Source organism: Heterocephalus glaber, unplaced genomic scaffold (genome assembly GCF_053883595.1).
Source record: "Heterocephalus glaber isolate CG9 unplaced genomic scaffold, H.glaber_assembly_v1.0 deba00001472, whole genome shotgun sequence".
Classification (NCBI taxonomy): Eukaryota; Metazoa; Chordata; class Mammalia; order Rodentia; family Bathyergidae; genus Heterocephalus; species Heterocephalus glaber.
The window spans coordinates 13871657-13889014 of NW_028258315.1; the positions used below are offsets into that span (position 1 = coordinate 13871657).

A 17358-nucleotide genomic window follows, 5' to 3' on the forward strand; every position below is an offset into this window, starting at 1 on the left:
AAAATAATGATTACAATAATTGTAGCCAACATTTATGGAGCACACAGGCCAGGCCTTATGCTGAGTGGTCTGTATGATTTATCTCACTTAATCCTTCCAACCACCCTGTGTGCGTTAAATGTCATTATCCCTATTTTGCAGATGAAGTAACTGAGACTCACAAAACATTGCCAAGTTCATAAGCTATTAAGTGGAGACAGGACTCTGATTTAGGTTTATCTGATTCCACAACCCCTGTTGTTAATTACAATGCTGCCTGCCAAAATGAAAATTTTCACATGCCCAAGGAGAATACTACCAATTCTCTCCCAGTGGATTCTTACTCTGTCAAAAAAAGGTGATTTTGTTACAGTAAATAATCTGTAGCTTCCATTGTCCCATGGCTGTCAGTGTGGCCGGGTCTGCCTCTCTGGGATGGATAGAAGTCATCTCGTTCTTGCTAAACAAAGTGTACTTGGGATTTGGGATTTTATAAAAAGAAGCCATGAGACAAACAGGTAAATACAGTAATTCTGAAGACAAACAATAAAAATGGAGCCCCTGGATGTATTGGAAGGGAAATATGAGTGCCCTACAGTCAAGATATAATTGCTAGAATGAAAGAGAAGAGAAAGGAGGGAGGAAAAAAATGGGGGAAAGCTAAAAGACCAATTCAAAGCACAAGATAAAGGCAGAGAAAAGTAAATGCTTCTCTTGGATAATTAAAACTGTGGCCTCACAAGATATGAAGTTGGTGAATTATATATTTCTAATCCTTATACCAGAGTGCCATAGGCTAGAGACAGCCTCCCAGGTATTAATGAAAAGGCCACAGCATGGTGCCCTAAATTCACTGCAGTGCACCAGAGCTAACAAAATAAGCTCAGAAAACCCAGGAAAATGGCAAAGTCAATTCCTTTGATCAGTTGATTTCTTTTTAATGGCATTTGTTCTCAAGCTGACACCCCTCCCCACACTGCCAGCGCCATCTCACACACACACACACACACACACACACACACACACACACACACACAGATAATTCTTAGAATGTTTTCTTGATCAGGTGCTTTGTCTATGAAAGGTAGTTCATTATTCTTTGGTGAAATTTACAATGATAGCATCTGCCTGTGATGAACCAAGACCTAATGACTTGCCACACTTAGCAGGACAGGAGGAATCCCAGGGCTTAGACCAAAGTGGATGTGCAGCCAGAGACAACAGAATTCACTTCCATTCTGGGCAGCTTTTGCTTTATTCTGCTTCTTCTAAGTGGGTAAAGAGCAGGGACATTAAAGGCCAGTGCTGCTTAACTCCCTGCTACGTGGTTCGGCCTTCTCCTCCTTAGGCAGCATCTTCCAGTCTCCACACACACCTTTTCTGAACCTTCTCACAAGTGTCTAAAGCCCTGCTGGTGGGGTATAAGTTAGTGCCATCCTTGCAGACAGCAATTTGGCAATGTGTATCAAAAATATCAATAATACTCTCTTCTGAGAACCACATAAAAAATGTAATATGCACAAAAGATTTATGCACAAAAATGTTAATTACAGAATCATTTAAAACTGAAAGGAAAACACAGTGCCAAATTATGGGAGAATGTTTGGGTAAATAATAATCTACCCATTCATGTAAGGATATTTTTGTGATTAAAAATGATTATGATATGCTAAGAGTAAAAAATAGCCATAAACTCATTTACAGTATAAACTCTGCCATAGAAAAAAGCCACCCACAGAATGAGGAAGAATGCTGCATGGAGTTATCTCTAGGTGGCAGAATTATGTTTATATGTAAAATAATACCTTTTTCTTAACGATGCTTTTTTTATTGCCCAAATCTTCTGTGACTATGTTTGTGTCTTAAAGGCAGCTAAGAGGAGTAGTTAAAAGTGGTCTCAAGTCAAAAGATCCAGATTTTCATTCCAGACACCAGAATTCACTTAAGAGCTACATGACCTTGGGCAGGTACTTAATAATTCTAAACTGAAGTTCCTGAATACATAAAGGAAGGATAATTTTATGAGATGTAAATGAATGAATATATGTAAGATTTTCAAACAGTAGCACAGAGTAAATACTCTGTAAATAGTACTTTCATATTTATTAACATTATTGGATTGTCTATTTTGTGCAAATGTTAGTCAAGATCTCTGGATATTGGCAATGGCTTCTTTTTCCAAAGGAGGGAAAATGGACATGTAAATAGATATTCACAATTCTATAGGGTAAGTTCTACAGGAAGGTGGGTTATAAAATACTGTGGGAACATACAGAAGAGTCTCTACCATACCAAGAAAAAGAATAATTATTGTCACTTGAATTAGAGTCCCTAAGATAGTTTTGGGTTCAAATGTCACTTCATCTTTATATTTTTAAGTGACTCAGCAAGGAACAAGTATCTACAGAGTAAGTGGCCCCATAGGAAGGAGATGGCAGATACTTGGCATCTCAAGTCCGTAGAGCATCTTGTAATTAGCAGACTGCTCTCATCTGCACCACACCAATTTATTCTCATGGGACACTTATGAAACAAGTGATTTGTCATGAAAGTCTAGAGAGGTAGAGTTGATCAAGGTTACTTGCTAGTAAGGAACAAAATAAGACACAAACCCATGTGCCATGGGAAAGAATGTGATGCTGTACTAGAGACACTACAGAAAGGACTTCTTGTTAGGGGCTATTCATGTGCTATTGTTTGGTTCTTAAGTGTCTCCTAAAGGCTCCTGTGTTAAAGGCTTGGTCATCAGCCTGCGGCAGTATTGGCAGTGGAACTTTTAGGATGTGGGGCGTGGTGGGAGGAGATTAGGTCACTGAGAGCATGCCCTTGAAGGGAATGTTGGGAACCCAGCCCCTTCTGTTCTCTCTCTTTGCTTCCTGGTGCCATGAGGATCTTCCTCTACCATGTGCTCCCACCATGATGTGCTGGCTCACCACAGGCCCAAAGGCAATAGGGCCAAGCAACTATGGACTGAAGGTTTAAAACTGTGAACCAGAATTAAACTTTTCTCTCTGGAAGTTATTATCTCAGTATTTTGTCACATTGATGGGAAGCTGTGACATCCATTCTATGATCTCTACTACTAAAGTCATGTCATTTAATGACAGGGATATGTTCTGAGAAATGCAATGTTAGGTGATTTCATTGTGGTGCAAACATGGAGTATACTTACACAAACTAAGATTGCTATCATGTTAGTAGACAATGTAATCTTCAGGGACCACCATCATATATGCAGTCCATTGTTGACCAATATGCCTTATGCAGTATATGAATATACTTGAGATATAAGGTCATAGGAGGCAGAAGGGGAAACTAAAGAAGACCCAAAAGGAGACTTTGAACCTTCCAAATTTACCTACGAAGTTAGGATCTGACATATGTGCCCTGTAAATACCTCTGATTAACAAGTGAATGTTCCACACCATGATGAGGGCGAAAGGATTTGGTGTCTCAGGGTAAAATGGAGGACAACTAGCAAAGGCCAAATATAAATCACCAGAAAGAAATGGGTTAAACAAGCTACCTCCTTGAGCTCCCTCTCTTCATAGAAATTCTAGAATGAGATACAGACTACTTGTTATTCTAAGAATCATTGTCCCTGTACTTCTCCATGCTTGCTAACTTAATGTGGACTTACATCTATCTGCTCATGGTCTTTGAGTATATCATCCATCCCTAAGAGTTTCTTATGTATACTTACTGAGAAATAGCAGTGTGACCTAAAGAAAACAATGAATTTGGACACTAGTGACCCAACATCAAACTTAAACCAGCTCTTTATTAGTTGTATGATTTAAGTGACTTTAACCTCTGTAAGTCTTAGCTTCTTCCCTTATAATATTGAGATACTAATACCTACTTCTTTAGGTTGTTAGGAAACTAAATGAAACACATTATGTGTTTTGAAACATTCAACAAAATGGTTTGGCTCACAAATATTACAAAGTCTCTTGAATAAAAGAATGCATTCTTGGCAATGTCAACTACATCAGCAGCATCACAGATTAGCTGTATATCAAGAGTTGTCCCTGACTGCTCAGCAACCATGCCAGTCAGCTGAACTATTGCTGAAGTCATCAACAAAGACATTTTCCATTGGAATTGGAACTAACATAAAAGGAAGGTATCCACCTCCCATGGCCTTCACCCAACTGGATGGATTAATCCACTATTTTGAACATCTAGGTCAATAATCTTCATCACTGTCAGAAAATGAAGAGCTGCTATAGAATAAAAATAAATCTCTGCCCAGACCTACATTTCTGTATGGAATCTGGGATGTTATAAATCGCTCTTGATCAACACATTCTTCCATTGCCAAAACAGGCCTTCTTCATACAATAACAGCCAAGCAGACGCTTAGTATTTCACTAACCATAACTTGATGTGGTGATTGTCATGAGTGATGAAATATGATTAGCAAATTACAGCTCTGGTGTTTTATTTTTAAGGGAACATAAAGAAAATGAATGCACTGCGCTATTTTGCATTTTTCAGAAGAATCATTTAAAAAGAGCGGGTAATGGAGAAGGCAAGACTGATGGCAACAAGAAAAAGCACAAATAATGTTGCCACTTCATAGCCTATCAACATAATTCATCTTTTCCTGATATCCTGAAGTGTTGTGCAGTATTACTGTCTGTGGTTAAACAGCTATTATTTACTTCTGGCAACTTTATTTTAGTATAGGATAAACTGACTCTGAATTTTTAAAATTATTTCACATATAAATATATAAAAATGACATGGGATTCTCATAATAAAGTTTCAGACTTTATGAGGTAGGTCATTTATAACAGTATTTCTGGAATTTGAGTAATCCACTAAACTCCTCTTATAGGCATAGGATGTTTCCTTTACAATGAACTGTATTGTGTCAAATTTGAGGGTTCTTGAAGATCCAGTTAGAAATAAAGGTGCCTTGCTACTTACATTGATAACAGTAGTGCTTTGGCATTGCTAACTTTTTTCTGTCTTCAGATCCTAGGCTTATAATTCTTACACCTCTCCCACAGAGTTGGCAGTAAAGCAAAATTCCATACAGTCTGTTTTATTTTCCCAAAGATACCATTATAAAATTAGAGGCACATTCCTACGGAAATAAATTTGGCCCTGAAATGCAATTCTAAAACACACTTAAGAATGCAGCACATGTTTTAAGCACATATTTCAAAAAGTAAAGATGTTGTTTGATAAATAACAACATTCAAATTAGCTATACAAGAAAGAAGGTATTAGACGGGTTTGAATTCAAACTCTACCATGAACCAGACATGAAATTGTGGCTAAGTCATTTACTCTGGCAGAGATAAAATTTTTTTTAAAAATTGGATTAAGAAGGCTTACTATAGAGCATCATTATATAGATTAAAGGACACAGTAAACAGGCAATGGAAGCAAACATCTATAATCTCAGCACTCTGGGAGGCTGAAGCAGGAGGATGACAAGTTTGACCCCAGCCTATTCAACCTAGCAACACCCCGTCTCAAAATTTTAACAAGCTGGCAAGGATAGCTCAGTACAAAGACCCTGGGTTCAATCTCCAGTACCCAAAAAAGGCATAATTATATACTATCTGACTTATGATACAGGTTTAATAAGTATTACTCAAACTGAATGACTGACTAAAAGTGAGCTACAAAAGTAAACTGTGATTACCATCAACTGGCTGTTTGCTACATGAGCGGGTAGCATTGATAACAAACAAAACGGTTTTTAGTTTCTGAATATTTTTAAATGCAAGTCTCAAATCCATACTTTTTAAATCTTTGTTGACTTTTTTCAAATTATAAGACTGGACAAAATCAAATATTTCAGAAAACTGATGCAAATCATGAAAGTTAGTCATAATGATCAAATTCTATAATTTCTGAGTCTGGATTCAAACCCAAGTCCAATTGGGTAACTATTCATCCTCCTTTGCCTAAAATTGTGCTGGTTTATGCCTCTCATTCTGGGATAGTTATTAATAACACCCTTTTACTCTGCCCTTGTTTAGATGATAAATATGTAGCCCTTGTACCACAATCCACCTCTAAAAGAGTATCCACCATAGGTCATTATGTGCAGTGTCCCTCTTCGATAGTAGCTATCCTTTGAAAGTATTATTTGCTTATTTTTCACAACTTATTTTAATGTTCCCTCTTACTTTACAGTTCAAATTTTTGTAGAACCTAACTCCCATATGTGTTAAATTTCCTACTGGAAATCAGACTGCATAGTTTTGTTTAAAATGCATTTTGTATTTCCAAAAATGTATACTGGTGTGTAAAAACAAAACATAAATTAATAGTTAATACTAACTTTTTTAAAGGTCTATAAAAAAAGTAATTTTATTTACATTTTACTCTGTAAATCTCATCCAAGTGAACATACATACAGAATAAATATTAGTCAAACACATGGAATGCAGTAAAATTGTGCTCATTTAGAGCACAACATTTTGGAATTTGCAATCAATTGGTAGGATCTACATTGATATTTATCCTTTCTTAAAAAGTCATTTCTTCATGACAATGAAAATATTTTAAATAAGATTTTAGAGCCCAATGGTGTAAGAAACCAAACAGAATGCTGTAAGAGAGCTAAAAAGGAAAAATAATCTGCTTAGCCCAATACAGCTCATAGCATCAGCTCAAAAGTTGGTTGGTCAACACACAGTTCCGTAATTCAGGCTGTTCCCTGAATTGCAAGGTCGATGAAAATGCATCCAGCTTCCTTCTCCCTTGCACCCCAAATATATTCCCAGCCTATTTTGCAGCCAGTGTGACCAAGTCCAGGCCAAGTCCCCCAAGGCAGGAAGGGGCAGGGCAGTGCACTGGATCTTTTGGGAAGATCCACTTTTATGATATGGAAACAGACTCGGCTGATGTTGGTTGCCTGCACATTTGGAGCTGCAGTGCCATAGTAGAAACATGAGGGACTGGCCAAGGCACTGAGGAGCCTCCACCTCCAATAACACCAGCAGCTAAACCAATATCGGCAGCTGCCTCACTCCAGACTTCTAGCTACGGGAGAAAAATAAGCCTTTATTTGTTTAAGCTACTGTGAGCTGGATTTTCTGTTACTTGGGGCCAAATGCATCACAAATGAACACAAGGGCTTAGCGGGGCCAGGTTCCTCTACGATGTCAGCACCCACACAGGAAAAGCTCAAACAAAACCGTGTCTAGACAGATGGTACCAGGTGCTTTCAAACTGTCAAGTGCATAGGAGGAAGTAAGGAAGCTCAGTGCAAAGCTGACTGCAGAAGGCAGACACACACAGTGCACAGGGTTGGACACTAGCTAAGATCAAGAAACCTTGCAGAGCTAAGCCTACCTAATTTATTTTAATCTGATGTTTTGCATCCTTCTAACAAGTGATGTGGTTTCTTTCCAGCAAGAAAATAGGAATAGTTCCTCCTAAATCCAGTTAGCCTTTTTAAAATATCTTTTCAATTTGGGCTTCACTGTTTTATTTTAATGCAAATATTCTCAGAACAACAAGCAAAGCCATATTCAAATATGAATATCAAACCCATTCCAGATGTAATTTCTAAATTACTAACTGCTATTCCATGGAGTCATGTTCACAAACACAGGCTCTGGCATGGGAATGCCTCATTCCCACTCCTAGTTGGACCACTTACTGACCTGGAATTGAACTTCTGTGTCTTAGTTCTATCACCTGTAAAATAGGGAGAAACAGATAGCTCTCTAATAGAGTAGTCACAATGAAAAAGTGAGATGTACAGAGTTTAAGTCAGGAAATAGTAAGTACTCAATAAATATTAGACATTATTAATGGGTAATTAAAAGTCAGCTCTACTTTTTATATATGATACATATAAACTATGTATGTAGGTATATGTATGTAGGGAAACATGCGTGTACAATAATTTGTGTTTTGCTTTGTAGTCTCAAAACATGGGATGACATTTAAATTTCATTACCCAGGCCTTTGGATGTCCCAAATGTAAACCGAGGCAAGCCCCTAGAGGATAAGATGCCCTGAACCTATCTCGCCTCTATTATTTAAAAAAAAAAAATGTGTCAAAGCTCACTTGGTTTAGATTTGTGTAATGAAACTCTGAAAGTCATTTATTCTTATTTTCATGAAAACTTGAAAGAATATGGATACTTCTTTCAAGTCGTTCTCAGCCTAGCCTTCCCAAGCATCAATTATTAATGTTTTCCTGCACAATCAATTAGCAAACATATGTTTGGGGTTTTGTTTGGTTGGTTTTTGTCCTTTACATTTTCTTGACTGGTGAAACTATTGTATCCTGCTATTGTTTGGATCTTAAATATCCTCCACAGGGCCATGTGTTAAAGGCTTGGTCCTCAGCCTGTGGTACTGCTGGAAGGGGGTGGAACCTTTAGGTGGTGGGGCCTATGGGAGGTCTTAGGTCATTGGAGGTGTAGCCTCACAGAGGACAATGGGACCCAGCCTTTTCCTCTTCCCTCTCTCTTTGGTTCCCAGTGATGAAGTGACTGGACTTCCTCTCCCATGCACTCCTGCCATGATGAGCTGCCTCACCACAGGCCCAAGAGCAGCAGGGCAACCAATCATGCCTGATCAACCAATCAACCAATCAACTTCCAATATAATGAGATGAAATACATCTTTCTTCTTTTTAAGTTTATTATCTCAGGTAATTTGTTACAGTAATAGAAAGCTAACACATAGCTTTGTCTTTCTCACAATATTCATTGAACTGCTCATTTGTACCTCTTAGTCACTTGTTGTTTTAGATATCTTATATACCAGTTCCTTGTGCTTCAGCTCATCTAAAAACAATGCATTGACCAAATGGGCTAACTTGTCTTCCCATTTTTTTCTTTTTGAAACAGCCAACACCTCTCCTTTTCCCCTCCCAATCAATACACCATTTGGGCACCCCCTCCTCCAGGGTTTAGGCTTCTATTCTGTTCTGTCTGCCCAGTGCTTTTGGTGCACCCTGCCATTTAGAATCCTGAATGCTTCTGCATGATTGCTATCTTTCAAATTGCATTCCCTGCTGCAGCTGCCACTCCTTCTCAGCCATGGTCAGTGTCAGGTCTAAAAGACCTGTCCCCTTGCTGGCTTCCCTATCTCCCACATTAAAAAGTTGTCATCGTCACATTTCACTTGTCAGCAACATGATGCATGAATCAGATATTTCCTTTTACTCTTTCATCTTGGCAGCACATAAGAATTAGTGTCTAATGACACAGAGGCAAAAAGTTAATGGAAATTTAATTGAAAAAACTACAATCCCAGCAGGAATTGAACCTGGTGGCCTTAACAGGAAGGAGATATTTCATCCACAAGGCTTTGGAGTTTGGTTTAACATACTTGGATATAGATAGGTATCACTTTAGTAAACAGATAATTCCTAGACTTTCCCAGTATTACTTTGGGTCAACAAAATGAAGAAAAGAGTGGATTCCAATTTAAATGTCAGGACTATCTACTGTAAGGATTCTAAGCAGGGGAGTTTTAATGAAAACAGGATTTAATTTCCTGTAAATGTTTGAGTTCTTCAACCTAATATATAGAAATGATGAATATTTATACATATGAAATGCATCTTCCTTTTAGAACAGCATTTAGTCAGTCATACCCAAAGGGACTCCAGGAAATTTTTTTTCAGGGATTATGAGTCATATCTTAGATTTTTCTAGAGGAAATGACATTATCTGAACATTTTTGTGCTTCCTTTCTCCATATTTTTCTCCAGGAGCTTAAATTACATTTTTTTAAATGGGCAAGGTATTCAGTTTTGATGATTCGACATAATAGAAGCCTGCCGGAATTTAAGCCATTGGGCTATTATGATGTAGTTTTGTGTTTAATTAATTAAGATTAATCAACAGTGTTTTAAATCAAGATTAACCTAGAACCTTCACCCAATCAACAATACTTAAGTAAGGTTTCCTGAGTGACACAGGAGCATTTCAGGACACAGGAGCATTTCAGGACACAGGAGCATTTCAGAACACAGAGAGGCTAAGAGTAGTATATGGCCTTAGCCCTGAATTTACTGTCTGCATTTTAGAGCATGTTGGTATTTCCTTGTGCTAATTAAATGGCTATATGCATTACAATATGTAATTGTGACTAAATTAATCCTCAAATCATTGAAAAAATGCTAAAAGATTTACAGAAAGAAACCACATGTTGAAAATATTGCAAAATATTAAAACCCAAGTAAACAATGGGGAATTGATAGCTAAGTACCTACTGTGACCTGGATATTAACTAGTGATGGCATAAAATCATCTTGATTAGGAAGACTTCAAAAGACAAGTACACAGAACTTGAATGCAACTGTCCACTGTGTTTCTATGTTAAAGCCATATAGGTAGCCAATCCAGGACTCGCAGACTGTTACTAAATTCAACAATAAATATTTAAAAGCCTCCATTTTGGGAAGAGCAAAAATGGTTTCTTAACTATTAATAAATAAATATAGTATTGTGTTTCTAAAATATTTTTATTTTATCTTTACTTCATTATATTGAGAGATGCTAAAAATTGCATTAATGGAGATGTTGGATCAAAAAATTTCTAGACCTCTGCTCTAGTGAGAATGTGGAAGTAATAATTTTTTTATACATCTAGGTCTTTTCGTTTTTCCTAATTATTATTTTTAATAGCATATGTTATTCATAGCAAATGTAAGGTAAATCCCTTGCTTTGGCTTAGTGGTTAACAGTCCACAAAGAATCAGGCAAACCTGGATGGAATCTTTCCCAGTATTACTTTGGTCAACAAAATGAAGAAAAGAATGGATTCCAGTTTAAATGTCAGGGCTATCTACTGTAAGGATTCTGAGCAGGGGAGTTTTAATGAAAATAGGATTTAATTTCCTGTAAATGTTTGAGTTCTTCAACCTAATAAATAGAAGGAAGGACCAAAGGACAAGACTCCCAAATATAGGCTGGAACATGAATGAGCATTAGCCAGGGTGTGGTGAAAACAAATAAACAACAGCAACAACAAACAGTCCACATCAGGTAGTTCAACTGAGATAAATGAATATGGGGATCCTGGCACAAAGGTATCAAAAGAGCTAAAAAAAAAACTGATAAGGATGTGAGGTCATGCATATGTTAATTAGCTTGATTTAGTTCGCCACAGTACCTATATCAAAACATCAGGTTGTAGACCATAAATTCATACAAATTTTAGTTGTAAAAATCTAAATGGAATTGTAAGCTAATTCAGAGATTAGCAATGGCAGGAAGCCACCACCCCTTAGCTACTCTCAAATACATTGTCCCAAGCAGAAAACTAGAGGGAGAAGCACCTTGGCCTCTTCCTTTTCCCTACATCTGATGACTCTCATTGGCCAAACATAGCTATAAAACACTTGGCAGGATCATCTGGGAATGTGGTCTATTGGGGTCCATGCCATGCAATATAAAACAGAGCAGGGAGAAATGGATCTGGGAGCAAATAAGCACTAACCAACCAGATGGTCTTGGAGCAAGATTCTGAGATGATTTTTTCCCAAGTGGGCTTTCTCCTGATGTGTGATTTTCTTTGAAGTTCCTAACTGCAGTTGTTATAAAGCAATGATGGCGAAGCTTTTAGAGCTTTCAATGATGCAAACAGCCCACTGTGGCACATGTACCATAGGTTCGCCACCACTGCTATTAAGTATTTATGCTGTGGGGAAACTAAGAGGAAATCTGGTCTTATAAAATGGGGGTGAGAAGGAAAGACCCTGTTATATAAAACTCAGTTGTGGAGGTTTGAGATTCTTCCTTAGATGCTTTTAACATGTGTTATACTTGCTTATAACTAGTGCTGTCCTGGTGCAGTGCATCCCAGACTACAGCACTAATAAGCCCTGTTTTTCCAAAAGAAGATTGATCTCATTGGCTTAAACAATTTAGCACTTCACTGTAAAGCATTAATTCAGCATTAAAAATCAATCCATATTCCAATGATAGTTTGATTTTTCCAACAAATGCACAAAGCCCATCAGTGTGTTTTCCTGCTAATGAGCACTAAAAAACAATAAACATCCCTTTTCCTTTCCTTTTTCCTTTTGTTTATTTCACAGTGACATTCATGGACTCACAACCCTCATGGGTAAAACATACAGTAAAATGATGGCACAAGTATATTGGACTTACTTTCAAATGTATTCACCAGGGGAAAAGAGAGAGAAAGAGAAAAAAGAGGGCTCACAGAGTGTGGGTAAGAAGCTAAAAAAACAAAAGGAAATTTTTCCATTTATGTGGGCAATTCTACCAACCATTTCACTCAGCAAGCAAATGGCCTGCCTGGAGTGAGAAGGAGATGGGAGGTAAGAATCCACTCTGCCCTGAATCAGTCTCCACTCTTATTATGTCTTTGAGTCTCTTGGCAAAATGCTAATGTCCAAAGATATGGCACTGTAAAATTAAATATTACTTACATGGTCTTTTTAGCTACATATATATTATTGTATATACCAATAACTCTGCATGCTATGTAAGCCATGTGTGCTGCATGAAATGGACAAATTAAGACTTTTCAAGGGTAGAATTTAAAAATATAATAGATTCTCACCTTCCATGTTGACATTAGAACAAAATCCTCCCATACGGCTTCATTCCACTGCATCTACACTAGGACTGAAGATTCATTCAACTGCGAGGTTGGCAATGCTGCAGAAACAGGAAAAAAAGAATTTTCACATTTCACTGAAATGAGAACAGCTAAAGATGACTGCGATTCAGGATCTACCCCATAAGCTCTTTATCTTCCTTGAATAACCTCAGAATACCCAGGTACTGCTTTGGTATTCACCACAAGACTAAACCAGCCACAGTTGTCCTGCCTTATCCTCGGGGATATGTTGCAAGACCCCAGTGGATGCCTGAATCCATGAGTAGTACCAAAACCTACATACACTGTTTTTCTTTATACATACCCACCTATAGTAAGGTTTCACTTATATTTTAGGTATAATCAGAGATCAATAACAATAATTAATAATGAAGTACATTATCCTAATATACAGTAATAAAAGTTACATGACTGACTTTGTTCTCTCTCAAAATATCTTACTGTACTTTCAGCTTTCCACTTAATGGAAGCACTTTCAACTTCTCCTTGGTGTGTCCACATTGCCAGCAGGCTGTTATTAAGTAAAACAAGGTCTAACTGAAGGCAAGCACTGTGATCTGATAATTCAGACAGCTACTAATGATGAACAGCCAAGTAAGTACAGAGCACAGTGATGCTGGGAAAAGGCAAGTTCATCTCTAAGCAGGATGCAGCAGAATGGCTCAAGATTTTATAATGCTACTCAAACAGAAGTTAAAATTTAAGAACTGTTTATTTCTACAATTTTCCATTTAATCTTTTCTGACCTTAATTGACTATAGGTAACTGAAACCATAGACAAGGGAAACCACTCTACTTCCTTTTCTGTGCTATCCCTCTCATAAAGTAGGAGCATGATATATGCCTCTTTCTTCTCTTCACAAAGAATATACAGAGATTAGTCTCAATTACTGGGTAATCAATTCTTCAATGCTGAATTCTCTAGAGAATGCAAGAAGACAGCCAAATTCTTGACTGCAATAACCATCCTGGGTCTGTTCACCTCAAAGATGGCCAACTATGAGGTGTTGGGACAAGTACAAAAGTGTTAATGTCACTTTGAACAACAACAACAACAAAAACCACATCAAAGTGAGAGACTAATCTAATTCAATGTATCAAGAGAACATTTTCCCAACCTTAATTGAAATTTTAAAAGCTTCATCAGATCAGCTTCAGTTTTCTAATTTCAACTACATAATACACCCAGAATACATAAACAGTCAACCAAATAAACCTAGAAAATCATATATGAGCTCCTCCCATCTGAAAAGTTGCCATCAGTTACAAGTTTTATTGCATGGACTCTTTCCTAAACTTCCCACCCCTGTGGTGTTCCACAGCACCGGTCTCTCTAACATGCCAGGTCAGTGCTGAGAAGGAACTTAAACCACAAAGGACCAAAAAGCAAATATTTTTGCCCAAAGCTAATGTAGCAAATTACATGCAAGATCTGAATTCCAAGAACCTTTTAAATGGCTCAAGTCTACACAAACACACTGCATCCAGTTTGCCAAGACTTTTTAAAAACTAAATTAAATTTGAATCAAGAATCACTGAGGGATTTATAGAACCAGTTAAAAGATGAAGGTTCTGTCTCAGTAGGATCCCTGGCTTCTCTGGTCCTCTAGGTCAGTACTTTCTCCCAGTGGATATCTGTTTGCCTGTCTACGAAGCCACCCTGTCCCCTGAGCCCATAGGAACAGAGAGAGCATAGCCAGGGCACTCAGAGCTCCATGCATAGAGAAGTGTCTATGCATGATCTAAAAGTCACCCGTAATATCTCCTGGCAAGTCATCAGGTACCCTGATTGGGCCACCCTGTATGACTGTAGTCCATAAACTATAACAGGTCACAAGAAGGAGCTGAAGCCAAGCCCTCTTTCTGCCTTGAGTTGGCTGCACCCACTGAAGGAAGCTGCCTCTTCTTCACGCAATGGTGCTGCCTCCCTTGCTGAGCAGAAAGTTCATGAGTTCAGAGCTGGAGCTGTTTTCTAATGCCCTTATAGATGCCCAGTAGTTGTCTGATTCCCAACTAAGAGTGGAACAACTATCCAAGGGAAGCATCTGCAACAGCTGCTTTGGAGGAAGTCACAGCCTGGATGAGCATTTGTGGTCAGGCAGCTGGAAACAGGCAGGCAAACTGGATTGCGGGCCGCCTTTGCACCACCGCTACTTTATCTAGCATTGGACCAGATTCTCCACTTCGTGCTCCTTCACTGGTGGCTACAATCCTGAGACCAAGTGCAGATGAAACCGAAGAAGCTCATTTATAGAAAATAAGTGCAGTAGGGAAACCAGCCATGGCACTGTTGCATAAGGAAGCTTGGAGTTAATTGAAAGCATCTGGCTTTATTTTTGCTCACACACTCAGTTGGACACCAGACAGCAGTGGTGGTTATTTTTTGAGCACTTGGGGGAAAATATATTTTTTAAGTCGATGTGTGCCATCAGTTCAGCATCATTTTCATTTCTGACTTTCTTTATGCTTTGACTTCAAACTGAATTTCAACTAGATGTTTTCATCCCCATCTATCAGTAAGTAGGGACACGAGTTACTGTCAGTGATTGATCACACACTTTCATGGATCCTATGGCTACAAATGTCACCTTGAAAAACCAAGCTAATAGACTATCCTCCAGTGCCTGAGAAGATCAACAGGAAGCTGGTTACCAAGAAAAGGCTCTGTGACCTACCCAGATTCAAGAGCAGAAAACCAATGAGAGAATCTCAAGGCACACAAAACATGCTGGCCAGACAGAAATAGGCATGGAAACAAACATTTGGAGCTATCAACCACCTTTTTTTTTTTCCTTTTAATTCTGAAGGTTTCTAAGAAAGGGAGGAGGAAGAGGATTAAAAGGCAGAGACAAAGGGTGTTCCCACTCCCCAACACAAACTGTTACTAGGAAATTAACATTCAGAATTATACCTCTGACACTGAGTCATTTTTGTTACCTCTATTCTTTTCTAAACTTTCCTAATTTTCTACATAAATGAATAGTTGCTAGTAAACAGGGAGAAGGGAAAAGTATCCTTCATTCTCTAAATTTATTTGATGCCAAAATTTTGATAGTGTTTAGACAGTGGGTTTGGCGAGAAAGAGATCTACTAGGTTCTCGACTTTCAGTAAAGAAGAATAGAGATTTCTGAGAGTAATGGATTTATTTAAATCAATTTGGCTCCCACATTCTGTGAGAAAAGATTGGATACAAAAAGCCAAACAGCAAGAGATGCTTACACTGAACTTCTAATAAACAATGCTTTCTCTTTTCTGCATATAAGCACCAAAATGATACCCCACCTCCATGGGCGATTTTACAAAGTCTATGTGTGGCAAAGTTTTATACCACAGTGCTTCTCTAAGATAAAACATTATATTCATTTTGGTTCCTGCCTTTTTTGTTTGTTTGTTTCTTGAGACAGGGTCTCCCTACATATTTCAGGTTGAACTTGAACTTACTATACAGCCCAGGCTGGTCTCAAACTCATGGCATCCTTGTGCCTCAGCTCCCAATTGCTGGTTACAAGTGTGCACCACCACACCCAACTTGTCATTTTGGTTGCTTCTTAGAGTCAGAAATTTCCGGGACTCTTCATAGAAGCAAAGAAATTGAAGACAGCACAGATAAGGCAGATTTCCTTGTTGAGGGTGTAACCAGTGGAAGGGCACTTGCCTGACATGCATGAGGACATAGGTTCGATCCTCCAAACTGTTGAAATAAATATTTTTAAAATGGATCACAGTGAGATTATTCACTTTATCGATATAAGCCAATTGTCTAAAAGTACTATTTTTAAAAGATAGTTTCCCTTGTCAAATTTACACAATAAAAATGCTTAACTTAGGATCAATTTTTAATGTTAATTTGTGTCCTCCCAACTACTCTGTCAATGAGGAGAGGATCTGAGATCTGCAGACAGAAAGTGTCAGGCAAATTTGAAGCATGAGCTCTTGGCTTCAGCCCTCCCGGTCTTCACTTGTGCTTTAGACAAATTAAATTAGAGAAAACAAAGTCCTGAGCAAACCATGACACCCTATGCCAAGGAAAAAGAATTCATCAAGACCCTAGGTACTTGAACTTCATTCTATATAATATTAAAGAAGAAATGTCATAGTTGTCAAATGAGCACAGTGTTACTAATATACCTCAAGAAAAGATGGAATCAGAGAAGCAAAATTGTTTTATATAAAAAGTGAAAGGTGAGATGGAACCTTTTGGAGAATTTTTCTTTCCTTCCTTTAATATCTTCTAAATATATCTGAACTTATTTCCTGCCTGGACTTAAGTTTCCCTGATAGATTCCACCTGTGTGAGTTGGTCTGGAAACAAAACTTGGGGATCACATGGCTTTGACCCATACCTGGGACTCATGGGGCTCCTCAATTTTCTACAACACCAACTCATCATCCACTCTCAGGCCCCTGATTAGCGCTCCTGCTTCTCTCCCAGTCAAAGGCCACATTGGTCAGCGCACAGCCACCCCTGACTCAGTCCACGTGGGAGGAAACTGTCATCAAGGCCGGTGAGACTCTAGGTGGAAAGATCCCAACTGGCCTCAAAAGGCAGCTGGGTCCAACTCATGGGGCTAATTCCTTCTCTTACTGTGCTTAAAAGTGGCATAAGGGCCGGGATTTAGCTCAGTGGCACCGCTCCTGCCTCGAAAGCACAAGGTCCCTAGTTCAATCCCCAGTACCAAAAAAAAAATTGGCATAATTGGAACTTACAGAAAATACCAGTTCACTGCAGTCCAACAGAACTCAACACTCCACACTCCTAACCACAAATCTAAACCAACATATTTACT

General features: G+C 38.3%; 1 long non-coding RNA gene across 2 annotated transcripts in view; it reads right to left on the reverse strand.

Annotated features, from left to right (window-relative positions):
* The window catches only part of LOC110349724 (uncharacterized), a 537013-nt gene that overhangs the window by 113088 nt on the left and 406567 nt on the right, over window positions 1–17358 (reverse strand). For both annotated transcript variants that reach the window (XR_015439324.1, XR_015439323.1), the window contains one exon: window positions 12511–12608. This is a non-coding gene — a long non-coding RNA (uncharacterized LOC110349724). The remainder of the gene's footprint in view (window positions 1–12510; window positions 12609–17358) is intronic.